The sequence below is a fragment of the Scleropages formosus genome, chromosome 3, assembly GCF_900964775.1.
Source record: "Scleropages formosus chromosome 3, fSclFor1.1, whole genome shotgun sequence".
Taxonomy (NCBI): domain Eukaryota; kingdom Metazoa; phylum Chordata; class Actinopteri; order Osteoglossiformes; family Osteoglossidae; genus Scleropages; species Scleropages formosus.
In genome coordinates this window covers 14299145-14312082 of record NC_041808.1, presented here as the reverse complement: position 1 = coordinate 14312082, position 12938 = coordinate 14299145, and the positions used below count along the sequence as shown (strand labels likewise).

The window sequence follows — 12938 nt, the reverse complement described above, 5'->3', positions numbered from 1 at the left end:
TTATTTTAATTTCCTTCATTTTTATTTTCTTTTTACTGGCACCACTAGTCTTTATTTTAATTTCTTTCATTTTTGTTTTTATTTTCTTTTTACTGGCACCCATGTTTTTTTTTTTTTTAGTATTTTTACATACGCCTTATTTTCTTTTTTACTGGCACCCTTAGTTTTTAAAATTTATTTTGGCAGGCGCATCTATTTTATTTCCCCGGCAACCCTTAATTTTTGTTTACTGGCGTCCTTTATTTTATTTTACTTTACACACTGACTGACTGAAACCGTTTGTCCCAAGCAGGGTCGCGGGGAGCCGGAACCCAACCCGGCAGCACAGGGCACAAGGCCGAGGAGGAAGAGGACACACCCAGGACGGGACACCAGTCCGTCGCAGAGCATCCAAAGCGGGAGTCGAACCCCAGACCCACGAGAGAGCAGGCACAGGCCAAACCCGCTGCGCCACCACGCCCCCCTATTTATTATTTTATTTTATTTCATTTTATTTTACTGACCCCTAGGGCCCCGGGAGTGCGATGGCTGGGCGTGCAGTGCGAGCGCAGAGGGAAAAAAGAGGAACGGAGGAGAAGCGCTGCAATCTCCGTCCCTCACTCTGCACAAAGTGCTCCCAGAGTGCTCTGCTCTTGAGTCTTGTCACACGTTTCTTCTTCCCCCCACATAAGGAGAGGATTTACGGAACGTGGCAGATGTCACGACAGGGATGGGGGGGAAAAAGCATGTTGTTTTGTTAAAAACAGCGCTTTCTCCCAGCCGTCAGTCCATGATCATGCAGTTTCCCTGCAATGTAAGGTTTACACTGCGCATCTTGATCGTTCTCAAATTTTCCTTTATGTGCGTAGAGTTTCCAGTCGGTAACATAATTATATAACACCTTGCCCAGTGAAGAGCTGTGATGGTAAAATAATGAAATTTGTGAACCGTGATTATTTGACACTGCGTTGTTTACGTGTCTCCGTCAGTCAAATAATTAACGAACAAAATAATGGAATGAAATTTGTGAAATGTTTAACATGCATCTTCCCTTTTTATATAAAAAAAAGAAAAAAACCGAAACACTGCCATCTGTCGGTAACTATTTGTAATCGCATGCAGGACAATTTCCCAACTGAACGAAACGATTCGCTGTTTATCTGACACCTTTGTCCAAGATGAATTGTTATTTGAGAAAATCAGCTCATAACCATTTACCAGTTTGTACAGCAGCTTATTCTTTCTGGATACATTGAGACTGAGGATCTTAATCAGATGACTAGAGCAGGAGTAGGGCTCGAACCCGTGACCTTCAGAGTACAAGGTGACAGCCCTAAACCCTACATGACATTATACCTGAGATGGGCAATGAAATGATGTGCTGCAAGTGCAGAAATATAGAATGGCAACATGTAATGAGCTGTGCTTTCATACAAATACAAACCAATGTCATTCGCTTCTCACAAAACTGCTCTGAGATTAAACCGCAACAATGTGTAAACCAGCATTTCTCGCCGTCGCCACACCTGCGCCAGGTGAAGGTGAGAAACTCACACTCCATGTTTTTCATACTGTTAGCATCACACGGCGGTCAGAAGAGTCCGATTCAGCGTCTACTCTTTATTTCCGAGAATCTTTCTCCATCCCGTAATGTTCAGCTTTAGAAAAGTTTACTCCTTCGACCACCAACTACACGGATTAATGAGAAAAAAAAAAGCATAATCATGCAAATGAAAACAGTGGTGGTTTACAAAGATACTGAAAATTATTTCTGATGGATTTGTTCCATAAAAATGTGTGCACTATAAGTCACCTTGGGTGGAAAGGTGTGGGGCTCATAACACTACACTGTGTTCACTGGAAGTCACTTTGGAGAAAACCGTCTTCTAAATGAACAAAGGCAATGTCAATAAATACACAAAAACATCACCTTTAAAAATCCATACAAGGCATCAAACATAGCTTACAGTTTCAAAAGATATACGGCGTGCATTAAGAAACCTTTGGCTGTAAGGGACACACAATTTGGCACAAATGAGCTGCGCTGTTCAGGAACGAGAAGACAATGTGGTTCTTTTGAATGTTTTATTATTATTACTCCACTGTAATTCGTGTGTATCGCTCCTTCTTTTGCTACAATCCGTAATTGGCAGCTGCCCCAAATGCAAAAGAAAAAAAATGCAATATAAAGATATACAGAAACACAACATAAAATGAAAAAAACTGATGAATTTACTGTATATTACATAACATAAAATTATTACATAAAATAAAAAAATCTGATGAATTTATATTACATTGACACCGAATGTAGCGTTGGACCCGAGCAACATCTCAGCGCCATGGAGACACTGGGCCCCGAGGAGCAGCAAGATGGGAAAGTTTCTGCAGTTAAACACTAACATAATTTAATATGTTGACCTCTTCTTTGCACACCAATAAGTTACCAGTTTTCCAGCCAACACATCATTTTCAATACATACAAACACAAATGGAGAACCGGAAGCACAAACCTTCTGCTGATGAAGGTTAATGGGTTCTTCAATTACATGTAATGTTCTTTTTTTTGTTTTTTTTTTTTTTTACTTCGAGAGCAAAGGCCCCACTTCCGCTCGAACCCCTTTGTCCGTTGATGAGGAGATTATCGAAAATAGTGCCAGACTTGACCTGTAACACAGATCACAGTAAACCAAAAAAAAAAAAAAAAAAAAAAAGATGATGATATGACAGGTCAGTAGTCAGAATGCTACCGGTCCTCCCACAGTACCTGCAACAAGTCAAGGCCAATGACTCCAATGCTGTCATATTTGTGCAACTCTGCATCTGCAACGTACTCAGGGTTGTCTATTTTTGGGTGCACCCACTTGCCCTTGTAGTCGGGGTTATCAATCTTCCAAGGTTTCCACTCTCCCTGCGAAAAGTATTATTATTATTATTATTACTACTACTTACTCATTGAGCCAATACTTTTTTCCAGTGACTTACAATGTGAAGTTTGTGTATTAATATAAGTTATTTACGATCACACTCAGCCCACATAACAGGGTCCCATACAGCAAAACTACAACAATATATCTTTTTCATACAGCAGGTTTATTATTCAGTACAGCAGCATTTTTAATTTTTTTTAAATTTTTCTTCCTCAATGGGTATTTTATTCTGTATAAGGGCTTGTATCAAACATTTTGGGACAGACATTCACATATGGTGTCTGAAACCCAAATGGTTTTTGTTGCTCAGTGCAGTCACTGAATTAACACAGTTAAATGTCTTCTGTAACAAAAGAACAAAAAGCCAAATTATCAAAACTTCGTACCCTGTCTCACACACACGAGGCTTCTGGGATAGACTCCAGACTTGCACACTCTGCACAGGACATGCGGTAATAATGAAGGAATTAATGACAAGTCAATGACATTAAATGACAAGTTAGAAATAATTATTTTTGTTACAAATATACACATGCTGGAGTTATCATTCTCATGCATAATAAAAAAACCTATTTTAATTAATGTTAGGTGAGATATATTTTTCTTTAAACCAAATCACTTTTGTCTGAGAACCAATTACTTTTCCTCTCCATAAGAAGTAATGGGAATTTGACCCCCTTGCAAGTGGAATTTGCCTAACGGGATGATTTCAAGGAACAGACTAAGCCCATTATGTGAAGGATGTTTGTCTTCACCCATTTATACAGCTGGGTAATTCTTGCGTATCTATGAATTCCGATCTTTCAACTACATCAATCCAGTACTGAAGGGCACTATAGAGTGAGTGGGATTTTGGTATTTAAAAAGAAAACTATACATTTCTGTCTCCAAACCACAGGATACTGAACTGCCTACCGATTATTTTGAGCAGCGCAGCCAAACCCATCCGATGTCCTTTGTCAGGACTGCCACGGGGCATCTGCAGGGCCACCGGTTTTGGCTCTAACCTACCTTGTACTCAGGGTTTGTGATCCTAGGCGGTTCCCACTCTCCATCCATCTCATCGTCCCAATCGTTAGGCTTCTTGGCATCAGGGTCAGGGATGTCCTCTGGCTTATCCCAATCCTTGAGAAAATGTATTTCCACAGCACTTCAGCACACAAGTGAATTAATTTACTGAGCAGTTAATCAGAAATGCAAGCATTTTTCTGCAAAACAGAACAAAACGCCAATTTACCGTGCATTCCACTTAAATCATTTCATTTAGAAAGGAGATGATGTCTGGATCCTCCTAACGTAAAAAATCCATAGATCACCTTAACTAACACTACCTCCAAAGAGCACTGGCTTTAGTTTTTTTAAGGAAACAGCCTTTATTTTTAATTCTGGAGAGCAGATTAGAGCTACGTTACAGCCGCAATGAGGAAAAAGGTCCCACCTCCGGCTTTCTGTCATCAGGGTCGTCCACCTTCTATCTGTCATCCCAGTCTTCTGGCTTTTTGGCACCTGGGTCTTCGATTCTTTTTGGGGACAACATGTCCCAGTCCTCCTCCAAGCTCCCCGACTCCACCTTCTTGTTGTCAATCTTCACCTCGTAGGTATTGTCGGGACTGAGGATCAGCGTGTACGGGTGAGTGTACTCATCATCCTGGGTAGGACAAACAAAGAGTTCTAACACCAACCTCTGACCAGACATTACAGGCAAAACATGGACTTGCAACTGGAATTGCAAAGGTGGCCGAATTGTAGGAGAACGAATTTAATGTCTGTTTCCACTGCAGTTTTCAGCTGTAAATGCAGAGAGATGAAGGTCATCTGGGGGAAAAAAAAAAAAAACACTGAGCTGTGCAGACCATCTGAAGCATGCATCAAAAGCAAAATATGAAGCGGTACTTTTTAGAAAATCGTACCAAAACCGCTGACAAAAGTGCATTCGGAAATGATCCTTTTTTGAGAAAACTAAGGTTCCTGCACTCTGCTCTTGTTCTGTGACACAGTAGTCATTTTTCTTTATGTATTTAGCTGATGTGTAAATGGGAAAATCACTGCAAGTAGCTCGGTATACGAACCTCATAGAGTAAGGTGCTGGAGAAACACAACTGGGTAATTTTTTAACTGTTATTATTCAGGGTAAGTATCTTTGTCAAGGGTTCTACAAACAGGAGTGGGATTCAAACCAGGAACCTCGGACTACAATGCTCTAATCGCTGCTCTATGTGCTGCCCAACCGACAGCTAGGGAATATGGGACTATTATAGCAGCACTTTTTAACACCCATCTGAGTGCTGAGTATTTCGTATCATAACTTGGTACCTAGTCATAGGTATACAAGAATGCACCGTAAGCTGATCTGTTCATAAAGCATTTTTACCTTACCTTGCATGGTATAGCTTTGTTAATCGGGTGATTTTCCCCCTTGTAATTAAAAATAACGTGCACTTTTTTTTGTACCTGGACCGCAAATGTCAGGACCTGAACAGAACAGAAAGGCCACAAAGAAATACATATTAAGAGAAGTATTTAAAACAAAAAGCACTATGTTCTAATTCACCAGTCCAGGAAATAAAAGAAGTATGAAAACTAACCCAATTTCAGAAATGTCAGAAATTCAAATGGAATACAACAAAGTTTATATGAAAACCAGTTTACTCCAGTTCGTTCTTACAAGGGCTACAGGGTCTTGGGATTTTTGTTGAGTCCAAACTCTCAATTGTGTGCAGGATGTTTTTATTCATAGCAAATATAGGTTAACTTAATACATGTACGGTCATCCCCTAAAACACAGCCATTTCTATTACAAAAATTCAAATATACAAAGAACCAGCCAACAGCAACAACTGCTTGCCCCGAGTGGGGTCACAGCGACCTGGAGCCTAACCCGGCAACACAGGGCGCAAGGCCAAAGGGGGTAGAGGACACACCTAGGACGGGACGGCAGTCCATCACAAGGCACCCCAAGCAGGGCTCAAACCCTAGATTCGTCACGCAGCAGGCACCAGCTGAACCCAGCATGCTACTGCACCCCTCATACAGAAAAAATTTGGATTGCTGATGTAAAGCAGAGTCAGTCCACTCACCAAACATAATGTTGTAAAGTGAGTCCCCGAGCATGTCTTCCTGATTGAGATCTGCAGGGAAGAGCTTGACGTAGCCACCGCCGCAGTTGATGCTCTGCTCATGCTTCACAGTGAACTGCACCATCAACGGTTCACCCGCATTACCAAAGGCCTTGAACCGTGCCGAAAAAGCATGGAAACGGGCATCTTGGCTAGTCTGCAGTCCTGGGATGTGGAGCGGGGGATAGATAGGGACTTAAAGTTATGCAAATTCAGCCAACCCCCAGGAATGTATGAGATAGCATGTAAATGCCAGACTAAGTCTTAACACAAACCATGCAGTGGCGTAGTGGTTAAAGCTATTGTCCTGAGCTAAAAGGGTTAAGAGTTTAAGGACAGCTGGCACCATAGTGGTTTGAACTACTGCCTTTAGATACAAAGGTTGTAGGTTTGATCCTCAGCTCTAGCTGTAGTACCCTTGAGCAAGGTACTTACCCTAAATTGCACCAGCAAAACTACACAGCTAGGTAAATGATTGTAAGCATGTAATAATTGTGACCTTAACATTGAAAGTGTCAGGTAAATGAGAATCCAAAATATTCCATTTAGCTTTAAATCTCAGCTACTATTGTAATACCCTGAACTTGCTCTAGTTAAAAACAAAACTACCCATCTGTATAACTGGGTAAAATAATGGTTGGTAGCTTAATACCGTGTCATTGGAGAAAAAAGCGCGAATGAATAAATGTTTATTTTTTGGCGAAGATGCCAAAGAAGACCTGATGATAAAGACAAGACCAAGAGTATAACCTTAAGAACTAATCCGGATGTCCAAAAACCCAACTGAAGATGGTTTAGGAAGCAGTGTAATGGCTGAGACCTTTACTTTGCCTTATACAGATCTCTGGTTTCAATCCTACTCCTGCTGTAGTACCCTTGACTAAGGTACTCACCCTGAAATGGTACAATAGCAATACTCTACTGTACAAATGGGTAAACCACTGTAAAGTTGCTTTACACTGCAAGATGTGATGTGAAACTGTAAGTCAAGACTGCTGTCCTATAAAATCTTCTCCCACACGAGACAGGGCGGCCGGCCATGAGCTTCCTGGCAGGTGTGCTTCACGACAGCGAGGTTCACCTTGGTCTTTCATGGGGTCCCCGTAGAATTTGCCCGCAGAGAGAACAAACTTTCCATAGTCAGACTCCTGTTTAGATTCTACCTATCGGCTCCTCCGTGCATCTGCCAAAGAGCCCCACAGCATCTCATTACTAATACACTTATGTTGTAATAATCATTTAAAACAAATGTTGTTGCAGGATTTCAGTCACCCTGTTCCAACACAAAATACCACGTCTGCTGTGGCTTCCTCAACAAGACACATCCAATACTGACCATTTTACTATTCCATGTGCATAAATAAGTTAAACCTGAATTAAAATGTACATGGCAAGTCATTTGACTGGACTAGGAAACTCCTCCTAGCCCTAATAACACCAGCATTTCTAGCAGTGTACAGAGCCATGGCTTTCATAGAACACACAGTAATCATCTTATTTTTAAAATGTGTAAATAGACAAAGTGCTCTCTGAAACACACTGTGGAGTCTGCTGAAAGCAGGAGTGCCATGCTACACAGGAGCAGTGCTCTCATTTCCCGATTTAACCTTGCACACTTAGAACTTTAAATGAAACAGACCTACGAACAGCAGCAAAACACAACCCCTGGATACGCCTTTATTAGCCCTGACCCAGCAAGCGAAGCACTTTGCCGCTTTAAGGGCAGCTTGAACAGGAGTCCACTTTCACCGGCCAATTACCCAGAAGACCGTACATACAGCAGCCCATAAAATTCCTTACAGGCATAGCAATTAAATCAGTCCCAGAAAGTCCGGCAGCACTTGGGGAACCCATAAAAGCCTCAGCTGCTCAGTTCCACGGTGCAGGTCACACGCTTGAGCAGTGGACTGACCTGACAGCTGTACTCCTTCGTGAACCCTATGGGATGTATGTTATATACAAACCCTTCACATGCTTAAATTAAGGCTTACTTATGAGTTCAAAGCAAGAAAACCTAGAGTCAGAGTATCAACCCCTCCCCCTTGAAGAATTAAAAGTATCAGGGAAATAGTGCTTTTAATAGACAGTTTTACTAGACTATAAGGTTCCCCCTTCAGCTGGGATGTACTTACAGTATCAATGATTTAAAAAGGAACGAAAGTTAACAGGGTCGTACAAAAATAACTGGAAGTTAATTATGAAAAGCACTCCATTACATACTACCCAAAGAATCAGACACACAATGCAAAACCAGAAACAAGTTTAATTGGGTTAAAACCAGGGTACAGCCATAGCAATGTAGAGCGCAGCTGCCGTTGCTTTGTCACCTTGACACCGCTTCTTGTTCCTGAAAAGGAAGGATATTACAGCTTTAGCTATTCTGAAACACAAGCTCAAGGTCTGGTAGAGCTGTCATGGGATGTGATCAGAAGTCTTAATTATCATCAACAGCTCAGTGAGAGAGTTCAAGAAGGTGCTCATCATCCATCCTCTATATTATATTTTAAAATGAGGAGATGCTGCATACTTGGCCAAGACCGTTACCTGATTTAGCCTGAAGTGCCTTAGGTTCTTCAACTTCATGCAGTGCTGGGGAAAATTCCCCTTTAAACAAGGTTTTATTCTTAAGCTTCTGAAGTCAGAGTTAGGCTTCCACAGCACTGTAATCACTTCAATGTCTAGGGGGGGGGGGGAGAAATTTATGCAACAAAACCATTTTGCCATTGCACAAGGATTTGGAGCTCACAATGCAAGCACATTTTACATTATCCATTCCTGAACATGCAAAATTTAAGACACCATCTACTAAAGAGGACTTGACCTAACACACACTTGAACAGTTTGCTAGAGAATTCAAGTAGGAAAAAAAACACCCCCTCAGAGGTGGAACTGCCATACCTGTGATGACAGCTGAACACCACCCATGACCACTGTAATAATGACAGCAGGAAGTCAGCTGTGTCACACAACATCTTATTACATGCTAAAGTGAGGTTGATACATCAGTTAGGGGCAAAAGACATTGGTTTGTTCTTCAAAGATTTTCTGCTGAACTATGCACTCATCATTGTATCAGGTCATCTTACATTCTTGGTTAAAAAGGGAACCCACTTACTGAGAGGTCATTCAGTGGTCATCTGCCTCCTCCAGGACATGAACTGTTGAGGAAATTGTCAGTACACTAGTAATATTGAAATGGTGATTTGTATCTGGTGCAGCACTTTCAATGCAAGCGATTCTTCACTTTCAGAGATGCAATATTTGTCACCTTCAGTAGTGCAGCAAATGTGTACAGATGAACAACCATTTAACACATTCCTAACATAAACCCAGAGGTGCTTCAAGCCATACTAGGGATTTCTTACCAGATCCTGCTACATCCACATGACTGAGAACACCCAACCTACAAGAGGAGATTAAAATCAGTACCACACTCCACCTGCAACTGACCAGCTAGGCAAACCAGGCCGATACATCAGCTAGGAGCGAAAGACCATTGTTAGTTCTTCATGGGTTCTCTGCTGAACTATGCAGTCATCACTGTATCTCACAGAGTACAAGCTGAGATAACCAACAATACTTACAGGCCAGCCAGGCTCCAGGACAGGAGAAACTTCAGGATAAAAGAAAACACCCAATGAGCACTGCCATTACAACATTTTGTAGAACATTAAAAAAAGGCACATTATCAGTTCACAATAGACGCATCACTCTTTTTTCAGAGAGATTCCCATTGATTTGTGAAATCATCATTAAGCATTTGCTTAAAACAAATAGAAATGATAAAAAAAAAAAGCTGTTTTACCTGTTGTCTGATCCATAGCCATCCTACAACAGGGATGACCGTTACCTCTGGATTCTTCCTTTAAGCATTCTGGTCTGTTGGAGGAAGGAGAGCATAAGTCTATGTACATAACAAGTGAAAGCAATACTCAGATGCAAGAAGCCTCAGTATTTAAGTTGTCAGAAATCGCTTCTGTCCACTACTCTTATCTTAAAATTCATCACAGGCTCTCTTAGCATACAAATTGCACATACAGGAAAAAAAAAAATCAACAAGAACTCACCCCTGTGACTTCAGAACTCTGTGACCACCATCTACACATAGAAGCAAAGACACTGATTAAACATAAAACACTGTTGGTCACATGTGTAGCTCATCACTGAGCTCTCAAGTCTAGCTATAGTACCCACAGACATCAACTGTATTACTGATTTATCACAGCAAGTTGGCATGAATTTTGTGCCATTCTAAATCAGTAAACTTAAGTCGCACCACTAAACCACGTGAAATCAGAAAGGTTGGCATTTCATCAGATTTTCTCAGATGTCCCTACCAACACATTTTCATCATATTCAACATGGGCACAGGATCATGACCTGGTAACCAAACATGTTACAACTCTAACAAGTCCTTTTCAAACCCACATCTTTTGCTGTTACAAAGCAGGGGTTTCAACCACCTCTCCACCTAGTGCCTCTGCCAAAGAGTCTAAAATATCAGATCTAGATGGCTCTTTAAAAGCCCCCCCCATTCCCCAACAGTAGTGATGTTGCCAGTGTAACAGTAACAATATCACAGTACTTTCTAAATCAGTTTTAAGTTCAGGACAAGAGACACGATACAAGCAGAAGCAAACATACCTTGATGATAAAGCAGCAGATCTTAATAATAATGCCCACATCTAGAAGAAGAGAAGATCACGATTACGCGCATGGACAGGCAGACACGGGCCACACTGCATTTGGTCACGTGTTTCCGGGTCTCTGCACGCGGCCCGCAACTGCTGCTACTATGCATTTAGTGGACAGCTAGTAAAAGCACGTTTGCTAGTTACATTTTTTAAGCATAAAAAAACTGCGCCGGGTAAGAGATCCCTTCGAAACCCATTCGGACAAAACATCGAAAACAAACCCCTCCCTGCAATAACGCCGGTACCTCAAAACTGTATCCATTTCCAAGTATTATATTTTACCGCAGGTCGAAAAAGACACACCAGGACCTGCCAGGTAGGTAGGTGGTAACTACAAAAATAAATGAACTGCGTAAAAATAATATTTATAACGCAATGAGAACTAAGAACGTAAATACCCTAAATTACATTATCTATACATAATGCACCACCAATTGTAAGACACCCCTAAACGACCATACCTTAGTATGTCCTGAGCAAAAGAGAGAAACATGCGCTGCGACTCCATCTTTTATAGAGTGTCGCAGTGCATCATGGGAAAGTTACAACATTAACCCGCCTGAAATTCGCCCAGAGAACTTAACCTGGGGTCATGTGATAATAAGAAGGCTATTAAGACTGTTTCTTATTGTGATATTTTTAAGGTCTTGATGTAATATTTGGTTATTGGAGTGTTTCATAATTTTCTTTTTTTTTTTAAATTTAAAAAAAAAAAAAAAAAAAAAAATTTCCCCTGGCAAAAAAAAAAAAAACTTAACCTGGGGTCGAACACCCAGGCTTGCCGGAAAAAAGTAGCAGCGTCGACTTAAATAGGCGTCAAAACTAAGAAAAATGCGACACTAATACATAGTTCTGTGTGAATATAATCAACTTTCATTAAATAAATTGAGTGTAGCACTTCTGTCATTTATTCATGACAGTGTCTCCAGGAGAGGACCTTATTCCTCTAATTTGTAAAAAGGGTCGTGACCTACGAACCTGTCGCTTGAAATATTCTAGATGCACAATGGGGAAATATTTTAAATATATATGTATAGACCTAAATATGAATTATTGTATGTAAAATGGTGGCAACTGAGGTGAACTAATGGATTGTGTGCAGTGGTTAGTGACCCTGTACAGTAGAGGACAGTCTGCCCCTTATTATAAAGCATTATTATATGGTTCATGTCCAAATACATGCTGTTCAGGTGGATTGTTGACTCGAAGTCACCCGTAGCGTGTGAGTGACGGAGAGAAAGAGAGTGTTCGTTCCACTGATGTATGGATGAGTGACCCAATAAGTTTGTCTAGCAGTGTAAGTCACCACGGTGAATAAGGTGTGTGGCCTGATAACACTACATAGAGTTCATTGAAAGTTGCTTTGGAAAAAAGGGCCTGCTAAAAGAAGTAACGTGAAAGCTGTACGTGTAGCTGGACTCTAGACAGTGCTCACAGGTGGATGGTGCCATTGAAATTCATGCAGAATTCATCTCTAACCCATCCATTGTAAGGTGGTGCTGGTGCAGAGCTTAACCTGGAAACATACAGCATGAAACAGTGTAGACCTGGCATGGGATGCCAATCGATTGCATAGCAATTGCATACACAGACAAATTAAAGTCACCAATTCAGCTTTTACACTTGTGTGTTACTATGAGAGGAAATCCCAGTCAACTCAGAGATAAAAGTCCTCACAGACCGAACTGGGATTAAACCCACATCTGCTCGCGCAGCTCAAGCAATGTGAGGCACCAGTGCATCTGCTGCATCACCATACCATTCAGAGGTCCTGCATTTTAAAACCGGTAAAAATGTTGTTAATGTTACACCTGATACCTGGTAACTTTCACCAGAGGATCCATACAATCAAACCTGGAAACTTAATTTGTCTGAAATTTTAGAGTATTGAATTTACATCTATATCCCTGTCTGAAATGCACTTTTGTTTTCTTCGAGTTGTTTGTGCCTGTTAGAGAAAAGTGTCTACTAGATAAACAAACATAAAATCCAATGATTTGCCGGGTCACTTAGGAACCACCAGTTCCACTATCTTTGGCTGTACATTAGGTTCTCCCCTTTCCCACAAGTAGAACTATGTTCATACAAGTTCAGTTGAGGTCACCATGACCTGATTTGTGGCATTCAGCACTACAGTGAATTTAAGTACTCATGGCATAAGAATTTAAACTAGTGGAGATTTAATGTTCAGCATCAATAAACATGAAATAATGGTACAA

The 12938-nt window shown here is 40.9% G+C and overlaps 1 long non-coding RNA gene, 4 other non-coding genes and 1 pseudogene across 5 annotated transcripts; all 6 read right to left on the bottom strand.

The window, feature by feature from the left end:
* Positions 1-2202: 2202 nt before the first annotated feature.
* On the bottom strand, positions 2203-9634 carry LOC108935221 (calreticulin-like; annotated as a pseudogene).
* Positions 9020-9101, bottom strand: LOC114910300 (small nucleolar RNA snR60/Z15/Z230/Z193/J17). The gene has a single exon (XR_003797602.1). It is a non-coding gene; the product is annotated as a small nucleolar RNA snR60/Z15/Z230/Z193/J17 (small nucleolar RNA).
* On the bottom strand, positions 9493-9574 carry LOC114910301 (small nucleolar RNA snR60/Z15/Z230/Z193/J17). Its single transcript, XR_003797603.1, has one exon. It is a non-coding gene; the product is annotated as a small nucleolar RNA snR60/Z15/Z230/Z193/J17 (small nucleolar RNA).
* An 85-nt stretch (positions 9635-9719) lies between the features above and the next one.
* LOC108935222 (uncharacterized) lies at positions 9720-11233 on the bottom strand. Its single transcript, XR_001966190.1, has 4 exons — positions 11181-11233; positions 10670-10710; positions 10093-10123; positions 9720-9904 (listed from the first exon to the last, which is right to left on the bottom strand). It is a non-coding gene; the product is annotated as an uncharacterized LOC108935222 (long non-coding RNA).
* On the bottom strand, positions 9970-10038 carry LOC114910308 (small nucleolar RNA SNORD75). The gene has a single exon (XR_003797609.1). It is a non-coding gene; the product is annotated as a small nucleolar RNA SNORD75 (small nucleolar RNA).
* On the bottom strand, positions 10309-10390 carry LOC114910298 (small nucleolar RNA SNORD74). The gene has a single exon (XR_003797600.1). It is a non-coding gene; the product is annotated as a small nucleolar RNA SNORD74 (small nucleolar RNA).
* Positions 11234-12938: the final 1705 nt, after the last annotated feature.